At 40.0% G+C, this 23,272-nt stretch overlaps 1 protein-coding gene across 2 annotated transcripts in view; it reads left to right on the top strand.

Moving 5' to 3' along the window:
- The first annotated feature begins 1,251 nt into the window (after positions 1-1,251).
- Positions 1,252-23,272, top strand: part of ZDHHC1 (zinc finger DHHC-type containing 1) — a 437,426-nt gene continuing 415,405 nt past the window's right edge. For both annotated transcript variants that reach the window (XM_044081372.1, XM_044081370.1), the window contains exon 1: positions 1,252-1,470. The gene's annotated coding sequence lies outside the window, so the exon portion shown is untranslated. The remainder of the gene's footprint in view (positions 1,471-23,272) is intronic.

Here is a 23,272-nt window from a genome sequence, read left to right as displayed (position 1 = left end):
CAATCAGGAATTTCAGTTTAGGGCTACATTTTCTAGTGAGTCAGGTGGTAGTGGTGTGGGGAGTATACAGAGGGTACAAGACATAATTGTAACATACTTCTCAAATTTCCCTGATTTTCCAGTCTGTCCCTATTAAAATCAGTGACTTTTGGAGAAAAGTAGGTTGGGAGGGTGGCCTAATGGTTAAAGAGTTTGCCTTACAAACACAAAGTGCAGGGCTTGAGTCTCACAAGGGATAATTGAATAGGCTTAAAATGGCTCGCAGGGGCAGTTAGCTTAGTACTAATCTATGAACGGTGAATTGTACTCCCTAAATAATGACAGGAATTAAGAGTTATAAACTTGCTTTAGTTTATCTATATTAATTCACATTGTGCTATTATGTCAATGACTCACATTAAAATGGGTAATATTTAAAAAATGTGTCCCTGACTGATCAAGAGCTATAGGGTTACCACCTGTCCCACTTTGCGAGGGACAGTCCCTCTTTAGGCAGTTGTGCCCTGCGAAAAAAATCAAAAAATAGCAAATGTCCCAAGATTTCAGGACAAAAATATTTCCTAAGTTTTCTTTAATAGTTGCATTAAACAGTTATTTTATATATGAAACTTCTATATGTTATGTGAAGTAGCATCAGCAATTCAAATGTTACTAGAATAAGCTTTTATTTGTGCAAAAAAGTAAAGTTCTGTACTACGCACGTCTGTAGGTATGCTTTGTCCTGGAAAATCTGACATTTCTACAGAACATGTCCCACTTTGGGCATTTGAAAAGGTGGCAACCCTAAAGAGCTATGAATTATAGTCCCATGATAAATAATAGGAAATAATATTAACTCAAGCATCAGAAGTAAAATATTTAAGCCTGTTATGGGTAAAGTCAGTAAGCATTTCTCATTTTGCATATTTGCTTCCCAATACGAAAGATACTTCGTATTTTGGAGATAGCTGGACAATGGACAAATATTTGTAGTATACAGCACTAACATGCTTAAGTACTACAAGCGACACTGTTTCGTCACAAGAATTTCAGAAGACCTTCACAGCTTCATAAAGAATAAAAGTTATTTACTGTTAATCACTGACACAAACGCCATTTCCGGTTTTTCTTTGCCAGCCGAATTACACCGGAAACGCGTACCAACACAGACGCCCACTGTCATTGGCTAATCTTTGGGCGGGCCGCAAGATGCCTATCCTGATTTGATTGGGTTGAATAGTTCCACTTTCTGCCAATGATTGGATCCATTTGCGGTCGCTCCAGTTTGCCGCTGTATGACATTCTCCCAGAGAGTAGGAGGGCGCAAGAAGTGGGTAACAGTGTGTGTAGTAATAGGTGAAAAATGGTTGTTGCTATAAGTAATTAAACCCAAGGATAGTATTGAGGCTTAAAGCAAGTTATTTGTGTGGAAATGGAAGCAACTCTTTCTGACAGAAGACGTATTTTTTGCAGATAACGCTGGAAATGCATGTAAGGTTGCATTATGATTCATTTGTTTACAAGTCTGAATGTTGCTCTGGTTAGAGTTGTTGAAGGACAGTGTTTTCATTCCCCTTTAAACTTTTGCTGGTATATATTATTGCATTGTAATCTGATAGCATGCTTTTTTACGGTTTGCATTTCACGAGTCGTAGGAAAGTCTTATCTTGTGTAGTACATCATAGCTTGTTGAATAGAACCAAAATCTGTTCCCTTAGGCTCAGATTCGAAGTACTGGCACTCCAGTTTAGTTTAGTGTTTGAAATAACTATCCATGGACCAAACATGTTTCATAGCGTGATTCGTATAAATTCATAGGAGGTTACTAGGCTAATGGCCCTAGGGCAGTTACAAACCTAGCCAAATTCTTAAGTGTCTAGAGATATGGTCTATGTTATGAGTACATCTACATCAGCACTGACTGCCCCTATCCACGAGGGACACAGGTGAAACCCCTGGGGTGAATTTGCAGTTTCCCATCCAGTTGTCTAAATTACGCCTAAAAAGGGGCTCGGTTTAACCTGTCTTGAAAGTTTATGATGAGAAGCGTGTGACAGGTCTGCTCTAACTTCCAGTAGTGTCAGCTGATTTTATTTTTGCATCTTGATGGAAGCAGCCCCTCCCCACTACATATTAATGTATTTTTTGTTTTGAACCAATTTAACCAAAGTTCTCTCCATAGGGCGAAACCTCGTGTAATTATAGGATGCCATGGCTTTTAGCTGCCCAGAGTTTCACAGAATGTTTAGATTTTGCCTCATTGTTTTGGTGTATCCCTCATGGTTTTCTGGTAAGTCATTGACATCTGATGTCACTAGTTAAATGCAGACACGTTTCAGATTTAATTTCTTTCAGAAAATCCGTAATTCTGTAAAGAGCGATTTTTAAAATATGTGCTTGAATTTGAGCTTTTTTGCACCTCTCACTATTATTTAGTTTGTCGAGTTCTTGTGCTAATTTAATAGGTTAAGATTTATGTAGAGCAGAAAATAACTCGCATGTAGTAAAGCATTACTGGAATACCATGTGTACTTCGCTGCTTGAGAAAAAATACTTTAGTTCACTGTTTTTCTTTCCATCTATTTGCTGAAAATGGGCTTTGATATTCATAGCCCTGAATTGCTATGATTTTAGCATAGTGATTGTTTTTGCTGTCCATTTTACTGGTTTTCTTAGTAAGCCTACAGTTTTCTGAGGGTGTTTGACTGTTTACATCATTAAATGGTTAAACCTATCCAAAATTTCTGCATCCCTAATTATGACTTAAAAATCTCTTAACCTGCAAAACAAGAAAGTGTTTTCTTCCTTCCATTAATCTGTAATGATTTTGCCCGGATTCTACCGGAAACGAGTTGTACTATATTTTAAAAACTATTGAAATGTTTCTACTGTAACAAACACAGTAACAAAATAAAATTAACTATTTACAGAAAACCCTAAGTCCACGGGGAATAACTTTATAGTGCAGGTGGGCTTCTAAATGTTTACACAAGTTTGTTTGCACTTCTACTTCACATATAAATCAATAATATTCATTAAACAGCCAAACAATATAGATCATGTAGCATTGATTAATGCGTTTAGTTTTATCCAGTGTTTGTGTGCTGTGGGTTGTTTTTATTTTAATCAGTAATAGCAGACATTTATTTTTGGCACACAACATTGGTAGTATGTATAAATTCCGTAAATGAAAGTGTAATTGAATTCTTCTAGTTCTGTACTCATTGTTAATGAGCTTTAGAGAAGCAGGAATTGAGGTCTGGGTACACACCAGGAAAGCATTAAACAAAACCAAAAGTTTAGTTAATGTAAAAGTATGAGACCACAGTGCTTTTCAGGAAGAAACTTTACAGTCCTAAAACTGTGTCTACCAGTCATCTTTGATTGAAAGTTTATACCTCAAACAAATAATACCTTTTAATTTTGAATGCAATTTTGATGATATGTGGAGTGATAAATGGTCTGTGGAAATCTCCAAGTGAATAATATCCAAAATAAAGATGATTTATATTTTTGAGGATGTCAAAATATTTATTTATTGTAAAGTTGAGCAGCTGATGAGATGGGTATAATCCCATTATTTGATCTGTCTGTCTTGACATTTGTTTTAAGATTTTTAGAAAAATCAAGAGTGAGTGGATATGTTTTTTTTTCCAAGTTGTGTCTGACATGAAATAATACTTTTCGAGATTAAATAAATTGAACTACTTTGGCCTACAAGGCAGTTTAAAACTAGATAGATCAGGGGAATAATGTAAAACACCATGCTTGTATCTCATGGTATTTATACATAATGTGTCTAAATGTTGCTTATATGAGTAGAATCTGATGATTCATGTTTTTAAATAAAAATTTCTTTAAGAGGTGCTTTTATTTATTGATTGATTGAGAATTAATTACTGGGAAAGTCCGACTGAGTAGAACCATTTCAGTTGAGGTCTGGGGAAAAAAACTCCAAATTCTTACAAAACATTTTAAGAACAATAATTTTACAATCTTTAAAAATAAAACAAAAACACCTGCAGCTTAATTATAACAAATTAGTGATAATATAAAAACATTGGATAAGAATGGATACACGTTGTATGACAATCATTTAATATTTGTAGAAATTGTAGACAGTTTGTAGAGAAATTAAAAGTAAGTAATACGAACCAGAATTGCAATATGACATGAAGGAAAAACAGACTTCTGGCATATTTGGAGAGAAAGTTAGGGGGCAGAATTTCATAGAAGTAAGGAAGTAGGTGAAAAGAGAGAGTAAGGAGGTATAAAGAATGAAAAGGTACTTTCTCACATTTAATGATGTAGTTTATTCTGGTTTTGAGCAAGAACAGAGCCAGATTTTAGCTAAGAGCTCTTTTCAGAGTGGTTTTGAAAGATGGCAGGAAGGATATTGACAAGATGAATACACGTAAGGAGTTCCAGGCCTTAGCAGCCTTGTACGAGTTCAGACAATGCCCAGCAGATTTGATAGTTTTGTAGACAGACAGGAGTTTTTGGTCACCTTGTATTATGTTAAGGTTTGCATGTGTTGTAGATAGTTTAATGTATTTTTTCAAATTGGCTAAATAGTCAGAATTCAGATGTAAAGTTTTATTGTTGTAATACAGCTGTAAAATGGATTTTTAGATCTGGAAATAGTTTTCTCCCATCTTTCCAGTTTCATATGCTGAGTCTTAAAGCTGTTCTGGATTTGTTGGGGTACCATAAGAACTTTAAATGTAATTTGTGCTCTTAAAAGGATCTAGTTTGCCTGATAAGTGTTTTAAGTAAGTAAACGTTTTATTTAAAATTGGCTTATTTTCAGTGGAGCACAGTAACTTATCCCATTTGTTTATTGGTTTAATGTCCAAAATCTTTATTTTGTAATTTTTCATTTCCTTACAATTGCATGTAATATGAACCCTTACGTAGTTTAATAATCTATTACATTTAAACTTACTTTTCGTTTTATCAAACAATTTAACATTTTATGAATTAATAAGATGCTTTATTCAGTCTGAAGTTCAGATCTGCTCTCTGTACAAATTATTGTGGTAATTTTTGTATATTTGTTACTGAAAAATCATTGCTGCAGTAGTTTAGGTTATTATGGGACATCCTGTCAAGGATCGTCCCACTTCCAAAAACATTTTAGAGCCCTCCCCACTTGCCAAAGCTGCCATCTGCACCAAAATGTAGGAAATAAAAGAGCAATTATAGTGACAAACTTTAGAACTTTATGCTGGTGAAGAGTACACTGTGCTTCAGAGGTCTACCATCAGGCCTTCCTTTTCTTCCTAGGCCAGCTTTTGTTGTAATTTTTCTTACAGTACACTCTTTCCAGTTGTATTTTCCCGTTACTTTGTTCTTCCCAAAGAACTGTCATTTTGTTGGGTACTTGTGCAATTTGCTCTTCCAGTGTTGAGTGGTTGTCTTTTTTTTTTTATTTCTAGTCCTGCCCATTTTTAGGGACTCTGTATCTGGCTTTAATATTAATATGGGTAAATCATTTCTTCACTTCTTGGTCTGCCAAAAAAGAGATGTTACTAAGGAAGCTTTGTTTTTATTCCAGCTTCAGTGCCACATTCACTAGTAAATGACTCCTCTGTGCTCATGAATTGTTCATCGGACCATTCATATTCTTCTGTTGTCTCTGTTGCTTAGGGAAGCCAATAAGGGACTGAGAGTCTGGCTGGTACTGTGTGGCTGTTCAAGGTTCGGTTACCCTTGTTGGCAATGAAAAATAGTCCTCTATTACATGCTGCTGAGGAACATTCTTCCCATGGTACAAACTGTTCGTGTGTCCATACCTTGTTGTCAGGATCTCCTATGGAAAGCAAACACAAGACTAGGCATTACTCTGCCCCCTGTTTTTCTACTGGGGATTTTTTCCACTTTGCCAATGGTTTATTTTCTCCCTTTCAGTCTTTTGGGAAAGACTTGTCCCTTCTGTGAAACAATTGTCTCCCCTTTACAATGGAATTCAGCCACGCCAGCTTCCTGTCCTGCCCAGGGAGATTCTTACCTTTGAAGACCACTTCTCAGATTATCCTGTAGGAGTCTTATCTTATTTTTTGATACTCTCTAAAATGAGAGACTTGTTTCAGTAGGCACAAATGGATATTTTGTACTCCTCTAAGATACTATAACTAATTGCAGAAACTTTTTCTCAGCTAGCTCCTATTCTTTTGTACATCCTCTGAAACAGTCTTCTCTTCCCTTCCTAGGAAGCATGATGCATTATAAAGGGTGCCTCCGTCTCATAATTTTATTTTTGTTACTCCTAGAGATGATCCAGTGAAGGTTACCTTGTCTAAAACTAAAACTGCTGCTTCTAATTTCATTGCATCTGCTAATCTTGTGGCCTCTGATAGACTGGGTGGAACTATGGATAAGTTTGGTAGGAAGATTTTTACTAGTTCCACCCAAGTCTTTAGAACTGTGAACTGTTGGGCTAATGCATCTGTGTGTCTCATTGCCTATTTTCAAGATATACAAAAGTTAGTTGCTGACCTTTCTGCTTCAGAGGTTAAGGTAGCTTTACAGTCTCCTCCCCGGTGACAAAGCATACTTTGCATTAGCTGCGTCATATGCACATTTCAGTGTCCAGGATGGCTGCTACAGGTTCTGTTGTGCAGAGTTATTCCTGGTTACATTCTCAGACTTCAATAAAGATCTACTGTCTGGTCCTCCTTTTACTGTTCTCAAATGAAGGGGAAAGTTAATCCAAGGGTTACCCAGATTTTCAGCCCTCCTTTCAAAGTTATTTCAACCAACTTTTCCCTACCGCAAGCTCCTCTTTCAGATCAGTGTAGGTCCACGCAGAAAATTGTCACTTAACAAGTTTACAGGAAACAGTGCTACACTACATCCTGAAATAAAGGCCCTACGTCCCAGGCCAAATGTCAGCCTAAGTAAAACAGACATACGTTCCCATTTCTGTATTCCCTCCCCTCCAATGGGGCAATCCTGTGAACCTGCCCTGGGTATTCACTACCCTTATTGGCAGCATATAAACTCAGATTCTGGGTACTAAGCTGCATTCATAAATGTTACTGTGGCAGTTCCCTCTTTTCCCTTGGGAATTACATATCAGATTGCCCATTTGCCCTATATTTTCTGTCAGATGTTGACTCGGGGTATCCTAAAACCTATGCTGCCCCCCCCCCCCCCAGAAAGAGTTCAGGAGTTTTATTCAAGAATGGTTTTGGTGACAAAGCCAGGAGACTTCTGGAGATCTACACTAGATCTTTCCGAGTTCTAAAATTCAGAATACTTTCCCTTCAGTCGGCATTGCCTCTCATTTTCCCCAGGCAGCTTCCTTGTAACCTTAGATTAAAGGATGGTTATCCTATTCCAGTCATCAAAAATTTCAGGCAATTTTTGTGGTTTTCTCTGGCTGGGTCAAATTTTCAGTTTTCTGTTTTGACCTTTGGGCACTTTATAAAGTTCCCAGGGTGTGTACAAAGTGCCTAGCTCCAGTAGTAGCTCATTACAGTTTATGGGACATTCCCAGTTTCCTTGCCTGGATGACTGCATGGTAGTAGCAGAGTCCTTTGAGACTTGTACTAAATTCCTCAAGTGAATAATGAACCTTTTTCTTAGTCTGGGATTTCTGATCAACATGGAGAACTCTTCTGTTCTCCCACTCACCGAATGAAATTTTGAATGGTCTTCTAGATACAACCCTTATGAGCGCTTTTCTTCCCCAGGACAAGGTGTTCTCTTATGTGACACATTTTCAGGAATCCCCAGTCTGAGTCTGGTGTTTGCTAGGGATTATGCCTGAATTCTAGGATACATGGCCTCTACTATACTCATGATTCCTCTGAACAGATTTCTTATCTGGAAAATTCAGTGGTTCATCAGAAGTCCCTAGACCAACACTGGCATCCCCTATTCTTTTAGATTCCTGTTCTGGGATTTATGAAAAAAGAGCTGTCTTGGTGGGTGCATCAGTTGAACCTTGACCCAAGTCTTCATTTTGCCCCGCAGCCTACTACTCAAGTCAGTGACAATGGATGTTTCAGACTTTGCATGGAGGCTGTTTCCAATGGAGTAAAGTTTCAAGGCCTTTGGAAAAGATGGGACAGGTTAAAACCCATAAATGTCCTGGACATGTTGACCTTTCCACACTTACTCCAGCTTAAATTATCTGTTGGTTTCCAGGTCCTTTGCCAGTCATTACAGACAATATCACAGTATGTGGTGATAAACAAGGAGGGTTTAGATCTTTACCCCCCTCTGCAGAGTAGCTATGGCAATCCGGGATCTAGCAATTCAGCACAGTTTATCCCTTCAGGCAAGTTGCATTCTGTCAGACCAGAATATGGTGGTAAATAAGTTGAGCAGAACTAAGACCCACACAAATCGGTGTTGAACCCTCCAGATCTTCTGCAATTGTCCCTTGTGTGGGGAGCTTCACAAATAGATCTTTTTGCCTGCAGCTAAAACAGACAGCTGAAGACATTCTGTTCAAGGACTCTGCTTGCTCTCATATGAAATGCCCATAACTTTTCTTTCCTGTGGTCAGTAATGTGCCTGTTTACGTTTTCCCCTTTTTCCTATGATAACCAGAATAGTGTTAAAGATCTAGATGGACTCGCTTAAAAATGTAGTGGTGAAGCCTTACAGCCCAGGAAGCCATGGTTCTTTTTTCTGTTTGTTTGACATTTGTTGACTGGGAAAGTCTGACTGAGCTTACGCCCTTTTTCAGTGGAGGCCAAAGGGAGAAAAGCTCCACAACACAAAGATTGCAATAGAATATTCACAGTACAAATTAAGCAAGGAATACATACACAGTGCAGGTTAAACTAGTAAAAAGAAAAATAACATGCAAATAATTAGTACTCCATACAGATTATGCTAAAAAATGCATAAAAATACAATAAAAGTTGATATAAAATAAGGTCAGATAGATGAACATAGTTGTTCAAATAAGGGAAAATTTGGGAAAAGAGGCAAATTTGGGAAAAGAGGCAATTCAAATAGGAGGTGAGTATAGAGGAGGTGGGTAAAGTGTATGTCTAGAAAGGTAGTTATAGGAGTTTGGTGAGTTACAGTGTGTGTGTGGAAAAATAAGAGTAGGAGGTAGGAGAAAGAAGAGATGATGGCGACAGATGTCTAGGAGCAAGAGATTAGGAGAGGAAAGGAGAGAAGAAGTTGATAGTTGAAACAAAAAGAGAATGATATCAAGTGGGATGATTGCAGTGACAAATCCAGGCACTTTTCAGGCAATTTCTAAGAGCTGTCTTGAAGTCATGAAAATCGAGTAATATGTCTGAGGGCCATGGGAATATTCCAAGATAAGAGCAGGAGGGTAGCTGAATAGGTTTTGTCCTGAAGATTGTTTTGGCTTGTGGATCTGCAGAAGAATTTATTCAAAGCTTCTGAGGGAGCGAGATGGGTTATAGAGGGAGACAAGTGAGGATATGCTAGGGCAGGAGGAGGGTTTATTTAGGATGGTGTGGGTGATGAGAAGCTGTGTATATAAGAAGTTGGTTTGGAAACTCTAACCAGCTGAGAGTTTGGAGTGCGAAACAGTGGTGAGATTTTGGTGACAGATTGGCTGCAAATCTGGCAACTTTATTGTATGTGGTTTCAAGTTTGGATAGAAGAGAGGATTGTAAGTTAGGAAGGATTTGAAAAGAGTAGAAGAGGTTAGGATAAATATAAGCCTGGGTGAGTGAGATTCTGGAGTTGGGGGTAAGGAACTTTTTGTTCTTATATAGTAGGCCAAGTTTTTGTTGGTTTTCTTTATAGAATGGTGTACGTGGAAGTCAGATTTAAGTTGGTCATCAACAATTACTCCAAAGGAACTTAGTGGGGGTTCAGTTGAGTTAGGAATGTTGTTAAGGTAGGAGATAGTGAAGGAGGATTTAAAATGATAGAGATATTTAGGTAGGAAAATGAGGAATTTTGTCTCTTAGGGTTAAGAATAAGTTGGTTGTTAGTAAGGTAAGTTTCAGTGAGGGTGAAGGAGGTTTGTGTTAGGGTGAACAGGTCCAAGGGGTTGTCGGCAGTGGTGATAATAGTGGAGTCATCCGCATATTGTATGAGGGATGACTTGGGGCAGGATGTGTGAAGTTAAAAAGAAGGTGGCTGAGAATTGAACCTTGTGGCACTCCCATTTTTATATGGAGGAAGGGAGAAAGAGCTGAGAGCTATTTGATGGCTTACTGTCTGTTAGTGAGGTAGCTGGAAATCATGCGATAGTAGTAGGGGAGAGAGGGGACAGATTGAGTTAAGAAAGTTTGGAGAAAAGAATGGAGTGGGAGACCATGTTGAAGGCTTTTGAGAGATCTAAGAAGAGGCAGGAGACCATTTTTTTAATTCTCTCTGGCTACAGAGATGGGAGTTGGTGGAGGAAAGGAGAGCAGTGGTAGTGCTGTGGTGGGAGCAGAAACCATGCTGTGTAGGGATAATACAATTATCTTGAGTGAGTGAAGACACGAGTTGCTTGTGCACACAGTGCTCAAGAGTTTGAGAGTGGAGAGAATATAGCAATTGGGCAACAGAGTTCTACTGAGTTTCCACCTTTGCAGAAGGGTGTGGTGTGGAATTTCTTCCAGAGAGTAGGGTATGCTAAGGAGTTGGCAGCAGTCTTTAGGAAGAGAGATGGCAAGTTGTCTGCAGAAGGGGAGCATGGTTAAGGAGACGGTTTTTAATGTAGCTGATGGGGATGGGATTTAGTGAGAGAGCAGTTTTTTAGTTCAGGGATGGCAGAAGGTGGGGGGTTGTATAAAATGGGTATTGAAGATGGAGGGAGTTTCTTGGTGTGAGTTGTTTGGGCAAGGGTTAAGTGTTGAGAGGCTACCAGGGTGGAGAATTTGGTTGATGGTGTTCCAAAATCTTTGGGGATTTTTAGATTGTGTTGTCAGGGGTGTGTGGTTGAAGTTCTTTTTGTCAATGCGTATGTGTTTTTTGGCCAGGTTACGGAGTTCCTGATATTTTTGGAAGTGTGCGAGTGATTTTGGTTTTTATCTAAACATGCGGAGTCTCTGTTTTTTAATGAGGGATAGGGTTGATTTTTGAAGAGCCGGGAGAAGAACGTGATTTGACTCTTAACAGTCCTGGGTGGGGCTAGGGAGTTTGAGTGTTTAGGAAGGTAGTGTTGAATTGAAGAACTGCATTGTCAGAGAGGTGGTAGAGGAAAGAGCAGTCAGTGGAAGACAGGTAATTGTTGAAAGTCTTAGGGCTGAAGTTAAGTTTATGACAATTTTTATGAGGATGATGAAGGTGGGAGAGAAGCTTTGGATGTGAGGAGGTGAATGATCACGGAGTCTGGGAGGGATTCAAAGTGGTGGTGATAGAGGTTGGGATGAGAGACCAGAATCCAGTCAAGAAGAGAGCTGTTTTTTTGTAGGTTTGTGAAGAAAAGTGGGAGAGAAAATAAGATTATAGCCATAAAGTTGTACGCTAGTGGTTGAAAAGTTGGAGGTGAGGTCCAGCCAATTAATATTGACTTCACCAAGTCTGAGTTTCATTAGGTATAGTGTCAGCTGTCCAGTGAATAATTTGTTCAAGTAAGGAAATATTATCTCCAGGGGATATACAGATAGCAGCAACTGTTAGAGAGTTGTGATTTGTTTAGTTTACAGTTGGCTATGATAAATTCATCTGGGTGAAAATATGGGGGTGGGTTAGGTAAAGGGATAAGATTAGGTGACTGGAGTACATAATGGCTACACTTCTCCTTTTTTGTGTGATCTGTTAGCTTAAGATGTTGTAGCCGGGGGGAGGAATTGTATGTCAGTGTTATGAGGTTTCAACCACGTTTCTGAGATACAGATTATGTCAGGGGAGTATTGAGCTATCCAGGAGTGAAATTCAGTAGTTTTGATAAGAATGCTGTGTATGTTGAACTAATAGAAGGACAGCTGTTTGAGAGTAGGGTATAGTTGTTGCAGGGGTTTATGAGTTGTGTTGGTGGGCGTTGAATTGTTTAATGGGCCAAGGTTGGGATAAGTATCGCCTGCGAGTCTAAGGGTGTTGCAGAGGTGAAGTATAAGTGATGTAATGTGGTAAGGTGGGAGATATTTGTATTGAGGAAGGGTATTGGGAGCGAGTTTTATTTTGGGCGGAGTATGTTCAGTGCAGTAAAAGAGGGTGATATGGAATAGGAGTAGTGTATGTTAGGATGAAGGTGAGGTTGAAGTGAGATGAGAGAGAAAAAGTAACAGGATAAGAGAAAATGGAGGAGCATTATGATGGGTGTAGAGTAAGATGTGGAGGATGGTGAATGAATAGGATGTAGCAGCTGAATGGGTTTAATGTGGGGGAGGGGAATGGGACGGGTGAATATGGGTGGAGGATTTCTGACACTATGTAGGATGGTGGGAGGGGTTTGGGTAGGAAAGAAAGGATATGATTTGAGGTAAAGGGATGTAGGATGGTAGACAGGGTGGCATAAAGGATGGTTAGGTATAAAGGAAATGGAAGTGGGGGATGATTGGGAATGGGTGTAGGTTAGCAGAGTGGCATGAGCCTGAGCAGGACAGGTTGGACCGTTTGCTATTTTTTCCTGGAGATACAAGAAGGAAAAAAAGAAAAATAATCTGAGCAGCTTTAAAATGCCCTATGTTGTTGGAGATGGTGGCAAAGGATAGCAGTAGTGTTTGTGTGTGGGACACTTTAGTTTTTTGCCTGTTTTTGAGTATGTAGTTTTATTACATTATTGTTGGTAGTGAGAGTTGTTGTATCTTTCGGCTTTTCCCCGTTAGGGGTCGCCACAGCGGAACTCGGGTCCGCTAATGATTGGCAGTAGATTTTTATGTACCGAGTTGCCAGCCCTGACCTTCAACGAAGGTAACATTGTTGGTAGTGACAGTAAACTATGAATTAGAAATTGAATGGGATATAATTAACTCCAAAGATATCTAAGATTGTTGTCCACAGAGCAAGCTATTACTGAAAGTGCAGAGGAAAATAATTTAATGAAGTCAAGAGTCTTTGGGGATAAAGGGAAAAAAGGATGAGTAAGCTTAAGATTATGCTAAAACTGCAAGAGAAGAGTGTGTGTTTCTGCTGTCCCACATGAGTCCTTACATAGCAGAGGAGAAAAGTGGAAGCTCATGGGATGCCAGAAAAGGATAAGAGGGTGAGTGCTTCGGTGATGTGCAGCTGTTGTAGGTAAATGGATTTTAATTAACTATTTGTTTTGTGAACAAATACTGTGGCTTTATGAAGTCAGGAACCTATGTGTAATTAGTGCAGCTATACACTGCATTAGCCCGATATCTTGATCATTCTGTGTTAACTGCAGAGCTGAAAAGGTGAGAGTCTCAGACCCTGTGTAACCCAAGACTGTACCATTATATAGGCTGAACTCTTCATCCATGCAGGCCAGCCTTGTCTGTGCAAACTGTGCAATAGCTATCCAGTTCTCTTCTCCTGGTGTGCATTTATAATGATGAAAGGAATCATAACTGTAGGAAAACAGAGCAAAATATTGGGTGGAAAAAGCTCTAATATGCCCTGGACATTATTCTATGATCCTGCGGCTGTAGGTCTAATTCAACTTTTTCCCCCGGGCATAGGGTAGCACACTATTAGTTAGATATGGCCGATGTCTTGTCCTAAACTGACACAATCAATCAAAAAAATGGCCAGCACCAGATGAGGAAAAAATCTTCTTTAATTCAAGACAGACCGGTTTCGGCCCCAAAAGAGCCTTATTCAATGTCAAAAACAAGTGAGTGAAGATTATACCCACTTATAAGTCACTAGAGCACCACCCAATGGCCAATAAATCACAGTAATTCATGAATAAATAATTGAATACACCAAAACTACTGAACAAGTTTTGAAACATAAATGCCCACCACCAGTGACATATGGCAACAAATAAACATACCAAAGCAAACATTATGCATAGAATATAAGGAATTACAGCATATATACATACATATGCCAAAATGATGCATGAAACAATTGTAGCAGTGAGTGGGTTGTTTACTTGGCCACTTGTAATTGTTCTGCGTTTTATATTGGACAAACGTCCAGACCGATGAAGCTACGCATTTTAGAACATCTTAGTAATATGAGAAATAAGGTTATCACTAATGCTCTATATAAACATACCCTTGTACATAATACTGCTTGTTTTCGTTTTACCATCATTGACAAAGTAGGTGGATATAAATTTATTAAAGCCAAATGGCATGAGATGCTTATGAGAAAAGAAAAGGGTTGGATAATTAGGCTTGGTGGACATTTTCCTCCAGGTCTAAATGAACATCTGTAGGACATAAAATGTTTCATGCATCATTTTTGCATATGTATACTGTCAATTGTGTTTTCTTGTTTGGGCCTTTGCACCTGCCGTCCGGGCAGACTTTTTCAGTTTGTTGTTCTATCCTATACTGACCACATTACACTAAGTTCCTCTCATGTCACTTTTCAAAATGGGGCATGCCTTACTGTTGAAACTGGGTAGGGGCAATTACAAGCTTCCTCACAGAATGGTCTTGCTCACACAGGATGGGAGATGTTTGAAACAACCCAGCCTTCATGTACTTCAGTTAACTACCGTGATGATAGAATTTAATTCTTTAATAGGCACCTTTTGTCTTAGGACATGTAGCAGGTATCACAAGAGGCTAAGAAACCTGCTACTAGAAAATCCATAGTTGAGAAGGTGGAGGAGATTTTCTAGTTGATACCAGTCTTTGAGAACCAGGAGTCATTAGAGGCCCCGGTGCCTCTGTTTTTTCAGTATTTGTGCAAGTTCTGTACTGTCCTTTCATATTCTTGCTTCACCAGTAAGCCATTTATACGTGTCTGCCCTTGGATCTCCTCCTTTCTTCATTGCCATCTGCTAAACAATTTTTGAAAGGGATTTTGCATATGTGTGCACATCTTAAACAAGTGGCTTCTTCGTGGGAATCTTAAGTTTGACTTGGGGGAAAAAAGTTTGCGTTGTTTCCTTTTATACCTGATAAAGCGGCAGACTTGAAGTTCTTGTTAATCTGTCTTGTTAATTACTTTTACCTTTGCCAAACCTGTATCTGAAGTGACATGCCTTAGTGGTCACCCATCCCTGTCTCATTTTTTCATAGGGATATGGTTTTCTTGAGAACAAACCCCTCCTTTATGCCCAAAGTGGTGTTGGAGTTTGAGTTGAACTAGGGCCATCTCCTGCTGTTATTTCCTGAGCTGGATAATTCCAGTTCTATCTTGACAGAACCAAGTCCTTTGATATTGCTGGTCAGCTCATTATTTCATGTTAAAGTAAGAAAGAAAAGCAGTATCTTTTCAAACTATTTTTGTGGTCTCAAGCTGTTCCTGTTTATTCCCACCACAGATGAGCACTTCCAATCACAGTCAGGATTTGCCCTTCTCTGACTTTGGCTTTGTCTGCGGCATTTTGGAAAGGGGTGCTCTAGAGAAGTATTCTAGAGGCATATACTTTGTCCGTTGACATATTTACCAAGAATTACAAACTGGATTGCTAGTCTTGATGTAGGGTGGGCTTTGCTGAAGCCGTTCTTCAAAGGCTCCTAGGTTGTGACCTACCCTCCTCCTCCTATACTCTCAAAGTTTTGGTAATCCTCCCATATATCTTAGGTTACTGTAGCAATGATCTAATGAAGAACCTAGGGCATTGTAGAAATGGTTCTTACCATAACCATAGATGTTCAAGTAGATCACTGCTGTAGTAGTTCCCACCTTCTGACCCCTGGATTTCCATTGCTTTTGACACAGTTTGATTAGTTTCCTTAGGAGGACATGATATTGATTTTCCCTTGGTGTTTTAAATTACTGCTTTGTTTTTCATATTGAAAGAGGTTTCTCTCCCTTTTTTTTCTCCAATAAATTTGAATGTACATTTTGATCTAAAAGAAAAAGCTTCCATTTTATTTTCTACATCACTGTACATCAGTGCTTTGATTTTAATGCTCCAAGGTTGCGAGGTATGCTGGTGGTGGACATCTCCGTTACCAAAACATGAATGTATGGATATTGGTATAGTAATGTTTATTAGTAAACTTTAGTTTGTGATGCAATTTAAAATAATTATATTTCTTTGTAATTATTATGACAGCTAATATTGTATGTGTATTTTCCAAATTTTATATGCTTTAAATTTTGACAAATGACGTTGAGACTTTTATGTCATGGCAACTGTTTCCATTTCTCCACATTTTTTTTTTTTTTTTGTCATTTTAGCTGTTGTGTGTCTGTGATATAGAAGCCTTCTTAAGTGGTTTGTGGTTCTGCTAACCTCTGTGTTTCTCTCAGTGCTATGGGCTCAGTTGATGTATAACGTGAGCTGTGGCACATGCTTAGGTAATGTATGGTGTGGGATCTGACACATGCTTAGTGGACTTACTGTGAACAGTGTTCAGTTGTCCAAGTTATCTTGCGTGAAAGACAGGGCTCTGTGTGGGAGTATTAATTTAGACAACACAAGAAACAAGCAGCAAGGTTCTTATTTTGATTTGTATAGTGTAGGCACTGTGAATGAGAACAGGAGAGGAATTCTAAGGTTTTTAAGTTTTACTTCAGAGGTAGAATGCGGTGGTGGTGCTGCGGTAGTGTTGTCGCCTCACAGTAAGATGCTGTCCTGTTCGATTCTCAGCTAGAGCATCTTCTGTGTGGAGACATGCGTGAATGGGCGTACCTTCATTGAAGGTTGTGCATCAGAGCTGGCAAGTCTGCATGTAAAAATCTACTGTCAATCATTAGTGGACCGGAGTTCCGCTGTGGCGACCCCTAACCGGGAAAAGCCGAAAGACACAACAACAACTTCAGAGGTAGAATATTGGCCTTTCTGGAAGGAACAGAGTACTTAAAGGGGGTTATTGAAAGAAATGTTGTTAAGGCAGATTCTAGTGAGTAAAAGTTGCAGAAGCTTCTGATAGGATAGAGTTTTACTGTATTGAATATTTGACGTTGTGAAAAATTTAATAGCTATATAATTTGATAGAGCTGAAAAATCCAGTAAAATAGCATGAATTATCTCCCCTCCATTTTAATTTAATTCTCATTTGTGTAAGTGGTTAAGCTTAGACTTTGTTTTTCACAATCCAGACCTCAAGGTTCAAGGTAAATGCGGTAATAAGGCAGTGTTGCCAGTTTTGAAGTATGCTATCCTTATCCTCCAAATGGATAAAGTAACTTTGTATCACGGCAAGCATATATGCAAAGGTTTAGTACCGTTTGTAATGGGTGTTGGTTTGTCTTTTACCCCTTCAGAAGAGGGGTAAAGAGGCATTGGTATCAACTTGTAGTCTGTCTGCTACTGAACTTCATTTCGTGAGTTGACTGATTCTGATAACTAGGGTGTTTAGTATTGTAAAACAATGCATGCATTTCCTTAGTGTTTCAGTTTTTTTTTTCCTATGTGATGGCAGCATTTACTCTACAGAGTTTTGTGGCTTCACTGTTAGTCACTACTGTTATATCGGTGGTAAATCGGTTTTGTGGCAGTTTAGGTTTTTCTAGTGATGTGGTACCTTTTTGGTATACAACAGATGACTGGAATATTGTACTTCAAAACCTTGACCAGTGATTTCCCATATTTCTAATATTACACAAGTATGCATGTTTACTTTAGAAGGTTTTACCTCTGCCAGTAGTGATCGATTGCATTTACATTTTGGTGAGTGTGGTACAGTGTGTTTGATTTATGGTATTCTCAAAATTGTCATTCCTTACTTTTGATCATAGTAATACCCCTTTTTCCTCCCCATAAATTGTTTTATGTTTTGTGGTGTTTCACGCTTCTGCATTGGAAGTGTCCTATTGCAGTCCAGGCCATGCTCTGCAGTCAGCATTCATGTCTTAAAATGTGATGTGAAGGAAAAGGTTATGGGATGTGTGCATCATTCGTCTCCACTGTAATGAAAACGTACTGGTAAATTAAAACTGTAATGCTAAAATTGTTTGCTGTGAGAAAGGGAAATACTGCCAGCCCAGCTATCTGGAATTTTATAAATGGTTGTGTGTCATTTGTGAATGTCAACATACGATAATAAGATGCTTGTGTAACAGATGAATTAGAACTGCATGTCATATTGTATAGACGTGTGCTGAAGAAATATTTTGTAAAGTACTGAGCAGAAATGTATATGCACTATCGTAACTAGATGTATGTATTTTAACAGGGGAGATTGAAACTCATGAGATTAACTTGTAAAACTTCAGAAGAATGGTTGAGGTTGAGTTACTTTATGGCTGGGCCATAAACAAGAGTTATCTTTCAGTTTCACTGCAACAGGGGACATAATGTCTAGAACTAGAAGTTTTTGTATTGTCTTAAAATGTTGAAGAATGTGAATTATTATTTTTACGACTTTCACCATTTGCCGAAAGATCTGAGGTCTATATGTTTTCACAGGTGGATGCTAAATGCTACCAGCTGCAGTGGGAGTATTCACCTGGGATAGTCAGATGACAAGAAGTGATCTCATGCTGCAAGCCAGCAATAATATTTGAAATATTAATCTCGGAGAGAGACTGGGCACTTTGTATTTTGTTTTTGACCTGACAAGAACATCCACTCACCGCATCTGCCTGCTTGTTGCTCTTCAGGAATATAGTGAAGTATAGCTTACATGTTTTCTTTATTTATTTTGAGATTGTCCTCCAACAAAACAATTTCCGTTGATTTTGAACTCTGTAACTGTGATTATTTATTGAGTATTTTATTGTTATTAAATATAGTTAAACCTTTCATTGTGGCTGATTATTTGTGAGACATATTTAAGTTCTGAGAGTACTTGCATATTTATTTGGTGGCACTATGGGCCACTCCTGATAGCCTTGCTCTTGCTCAAACTACTGTTTGAATTAATAGTAACATTACACAGTAAGATTGGACACCCTTTTTGTTAAGGGCCTTAAAGTAGTTAAGGAGTGGCTGGTGTCAGTAAAAACTACTGTATTGTCTGGGCAGAAGGGGGCATAGCTAGTACACCTGTGCTAGCCTTTCTCAGGTGTGTGTGTGTGTGTGTGTGTGTGTGTGTGTGTGTGTGTGTAAGTCAAACCTCAGACTGTGTCTCTCAGCTACTTGGGCAGGGACACATACTGATTGAACAGAGAGGGTGCTGGAGGTTTTGGCTTGGCCACTCAGCTGAAATCTCATCTCTATACCTGTGCCAGTGGGGAGTCTTATTGGGGATCTGGAGAAAGAGAGAACTAGCCCCGGACTGTGGTCTCTGTGTGCTGTTAAGGGAAATTGCACTTTTACTGTGTTTCTACTTATCCTCCCTGTTGCCAGTGGTGAGAATTGAGGCTCCTTGATTACTGGGTCAGTGCTGGGGCTTCACATATATTGGTGGGCAGTGGTGGGTTATCCACATATTGGGATTCAGTGGTGTGGATATTGAATTCCTGTAGCCTGTAAATAGTATTCACTAAGGAAAATGTTTATACTCTTGTCAGCCACACAGTGAACATTCAGAGTTTCATATCACAATAGTTTTATGTATTTATTTATTTTTATTGCTAGCTTAGTCAGGGAGAGCAGGCAAGGATGTCAGCAGAGGAATATGGCAAGCTGACAAGGAGCCAAATGGCTGAGATGTGCTAAGACAAAGGACTGGTGCATGCCAACCTAACTAAAGCAGAGATGATTGCAGCCGTAGTCAAAGCTGCATCACAGACCAGCAACCAGGAGGACAGTCATACTGGCCTTGGGGATGTACAATTCTCAGAAAATGGACAGTTAACCTTTCCACAGAGGACGTAAAAAAATCCATCTGGAGTTGGAGCCTTGAACTGGAGGCCACACATTTGGAAATAGAATCAGTAGAGAGAGTGAGATGCCTGGAGGCCGAAGCGAATGAGAAGCTGAGATGTCTGTAGGCTGAGGAAAATGAGAAACTGTGACCTCTGGAAGCTGAAGAGAATGAGAGGCAGACTCTTCGCCAAGGTCATGGGGGTAATGGGGAAGGGAGTAACCGAACCCCAGAAGCAGCAAAGGTCAGTACATTTTTCCACAGTTTAGAGGGTGATAATTTTGACGGGTGTCAGGTCACCACTTTTGAAGGGTTTGCAGACCTTTTGGTGTGAGAACAACTCCTTAGCATTTTGCCTGAGGACTTGAGAATCTGGTTAGCTGATAGGCAATGCAATACCGCATATGAGTTTGGGAAAAAGGAAGACCTATACCTAGCAAGCAGGGCATCGGAGACTTGTACCTAGCAAGCAGGGCATCACTGCACAGGAAAGGGATACCCAGTGCTGCTAATGGGTCTAAGGGAACCCATCGTTGGCAGCCTAGTCTGCCCCAACAGTCTGCCAGTAGCAGGGTAAACCACTACACCCCCAGAGGACCAAGGATTAAATGGTTTAAGTGCAACTAGTGGTGCCATGTAGCATATAGATATCAGTGAAGGCAAGCTGGAGAACAAAAGGTGAGAGAGCCAGGAAGTGAGAATGACAGCAGTAAGTTGTCTGGAGACAACAAAGGTACCAAACTACCACAAGAGGGTATATCCTATCTTAGTAGATGGCCAAGAGGCACAGCCTGTAACCTAAATATTGTGAAGACTGCAAAAGTGGAGCACTGCTTGCTTGGGCATTCTACTCCAGTCAGAGTTTTAGGAGGGACCCCATTCCAGATACCTTTGGCTAGTCTTCACCTTGATTGAGAGGGTGGGAAAGGAATCAAGCAAGTAGGTGTGTTTGAGGATATCCCTGCAGATGTTCTGAGGGAGAATGATTTTGATAATACAGTACCATGTGTGCCTGCAGTTACACTCAGTCAGGTTTGGAGACAAGCATGTGGGTCTGGTAGCCAGAGGGGTGGGCCCAGACATACAGCAGGCTTTTGAAGCCAGGACTGGTGTGGTGGTTACTTCAGAGAGGGATCTACCTTGTAGCAGTGAGACTGAAGGTGAGCCACAGCTGCTTGTGGGTACTGGCATTCCTTTTGACAGAGTGACTGCAAGGGCAGAGAGGAGTAGTAGTACCCAGGTTGACAGTGAGGCACTGCTGTCGGAGAATACCAGACATCCTGTAGAAGGGGGAGCTGGGAAGGGATACAAAGAGAGAGTTGAGACGGGCTCATCTCTCGGACCCTACATTGTAAGACCTGAGGGAGTTAGCTAGTGAGGCATCTGATTGTCAAGGAAAAGGGGAATCTGTATACTGGGACAAAGGGTTACTGCATAGCCCATGGTATTCCCTTTGCAGGTGCTATGGGCATAAAGCATACCAAGAGATGCATTATGCAGAACTGTTATTGGCCTAGGATTCCCAGGAATGTAACTGTCTGAGCAGTGCCAAAAAGTAGGCAAGGCAGGAGATGAGGTCAAGGCTCCTTTGATGCCTTTGTCTATGATAGAGGAGTCATTTCAGAGGGTAGCTATAGATATTGTGGTGCCTCTGAGTACCCCAAATTCCACAGGAAAAGGTATATCCTAGTGGTAGTAGATTATGCTACCAGATACCCTGAGGCATTGGCTCTGTTCTCCATCGAGGCAGAAAAGGTGGCAAATGCTTTTAGAGATTTTCAGCAGGGTAGGTTTCCCAAAAGAAATACTGACTGACTGAGGTGCCTGTTTCATGTCAGTCCTGCTGGCTTGTCTGTGGAAGCACTGTGGGGTGAAGCACTTAAAGACCATCTCCAGACTAATGGTCTGGTTGAGTGGTTAAACTCTACACTAAAGACCATGCTACAGGCATTTGCATACCAGTTTAAGAGGGAGTGGGACAAATATTTGCCTTGTGTTTTCTTATAGGGAGGTGCCCCAGGTATCCACAGGTTTTTCACAGTTTGTTACTGTATGAGCATAGAGTGAGGGGTCCTCTAGATTTGATTTGAGATGTGTGGGAGGGTGAGTAAATTGCACAAGGAGTTTGTTGTGGCATATGTCCTAAACCTCAGGAAGAGGCTCCGAGAACTCATGGGCTTGGCCCAGTAGAACCTGGTAGAAGCCCACCAGCAGAAAAATGTCTGGTATTGAATGCTCGGGCTAGAGTATGCTGTAGGGCATCATGTTATGTTCCTCATACCTGTCGGACACAATGCAGGCAGCTTGGGAGGGACTTTTCAAAGTGGTAAGGAAGGTCAGTGATTACATTGTAGAACTGCTAGGCAGGAGGCAGGGACACAAATTGTACCATGTTAACATAATGAAACCTTAACATGACAGGGAGTCCCTGGTGCTAAATATTTGCAGTACAAGGCAGGAGGAGTCTGAGGGGATCTATGGTTAGCTGGAGCCGGCTAGCCAAATTCCAAATTACTATACTATGGTGGAGCCTAGGGTTGCAGGCATATGATAGGACAGTGCAGCACTGTACTGGGTTCAGCAGTGCCAAGGCAGCTGGAATCTCAAGACAAGGTATGGAGTAAGGTATTCCTAGATAGGCTCAACCCTCTTAAGCAACGTTTCTCAAGGGTCACTTGAAAAACTAGCTTGAGTCTTTGATGGGGGGGGTGGGGTGACAAAGGGAAATACTGCCAGTCCAGCTAGCTGGAATTTTGTAAATAATTATATGCCATTTGTTAATATTAGTGTGATTTTAGAAGTGTTGACAGAAGGAGATATTACCAGCCCAGATATCTGGAATTTGGAAGTGGTTGTGTCTCATTTGTGAATGTGAACATGCTCATGTAAGATGCTTGTGTAATGTATGTATTAGAACTGTGTCATATTGTACAGATGTGTGATGAAGAAATATTTTGCAAAGTACTGAGCAGAAATGTATATGCACTATTGTAACTGTTTAGATGTATGTATTTTAACAGGGGACTGAAACACAGGAGAGTAACTTGCAAAATTTCAGACGAATGGTTGAGGTTGAATTACTTTATGGCTGGGCCATAAAAGAGATGTTATGTTTCAGTGCAACAGGAGACATAATGTCACATTTTTTTTTTTTTGTATTTGTCTTTAAAAGTTATGGAATGTAAATTATTTTACGGCTTTCACCATTTGCCAAAAGAGGGTACAGCGGTAGCGTTGTTACCTCACAGCAAGAGGTTTTCCCCTTCGATTCTCGGCTTGGCTTGGGAGTGCCTTCTATGTGGAGTCTGCATGTCCTCCCTGCAGTTGGGTAGCGTTTGAAAGACATGCGTGTGTAAATGAGCGTGCCTACCAGCTGTAGTGGGGGGTTTCACCTGGGATAGTAAGATGACCAGCAGTGATGTCATGCTGCAAGCTACCCCAGCAGTAATATTTGAAATATTAATTTAAGAAGTCTCTGAGAGAGATTGGACATTTTGTATCTTGTCTTTAACCTGACAAGGACATTGTTGCTCTGTAAGTAAGTTAACTAGGGTACAGTAATTTCTCTTAGATACAGTCAGGAATTAGCTTAGATGTTTTCTTTATTTGAGACTGTCCTGCAA

The sequence above is a fragment of the Protopterus annectens genome, chromosome 8.part0 (genome assembly GCF_019279795.1).
Source record: "Protopterus annectens isolate FY-2018-M chromosome 8.part0, PAN1.0, whole genome shotgun sequence".
In the NCBI taxonomy this organism is placed as follows: domain Eukaryota; kingdom Metazoa; phylum Chordata; order Ceratodontiformes; family Protopteridae; genus Protopterus; species Protopterus annectens.
This window is presented reverse-complemented; position numbering and strand designations above follow the sequence as displayed.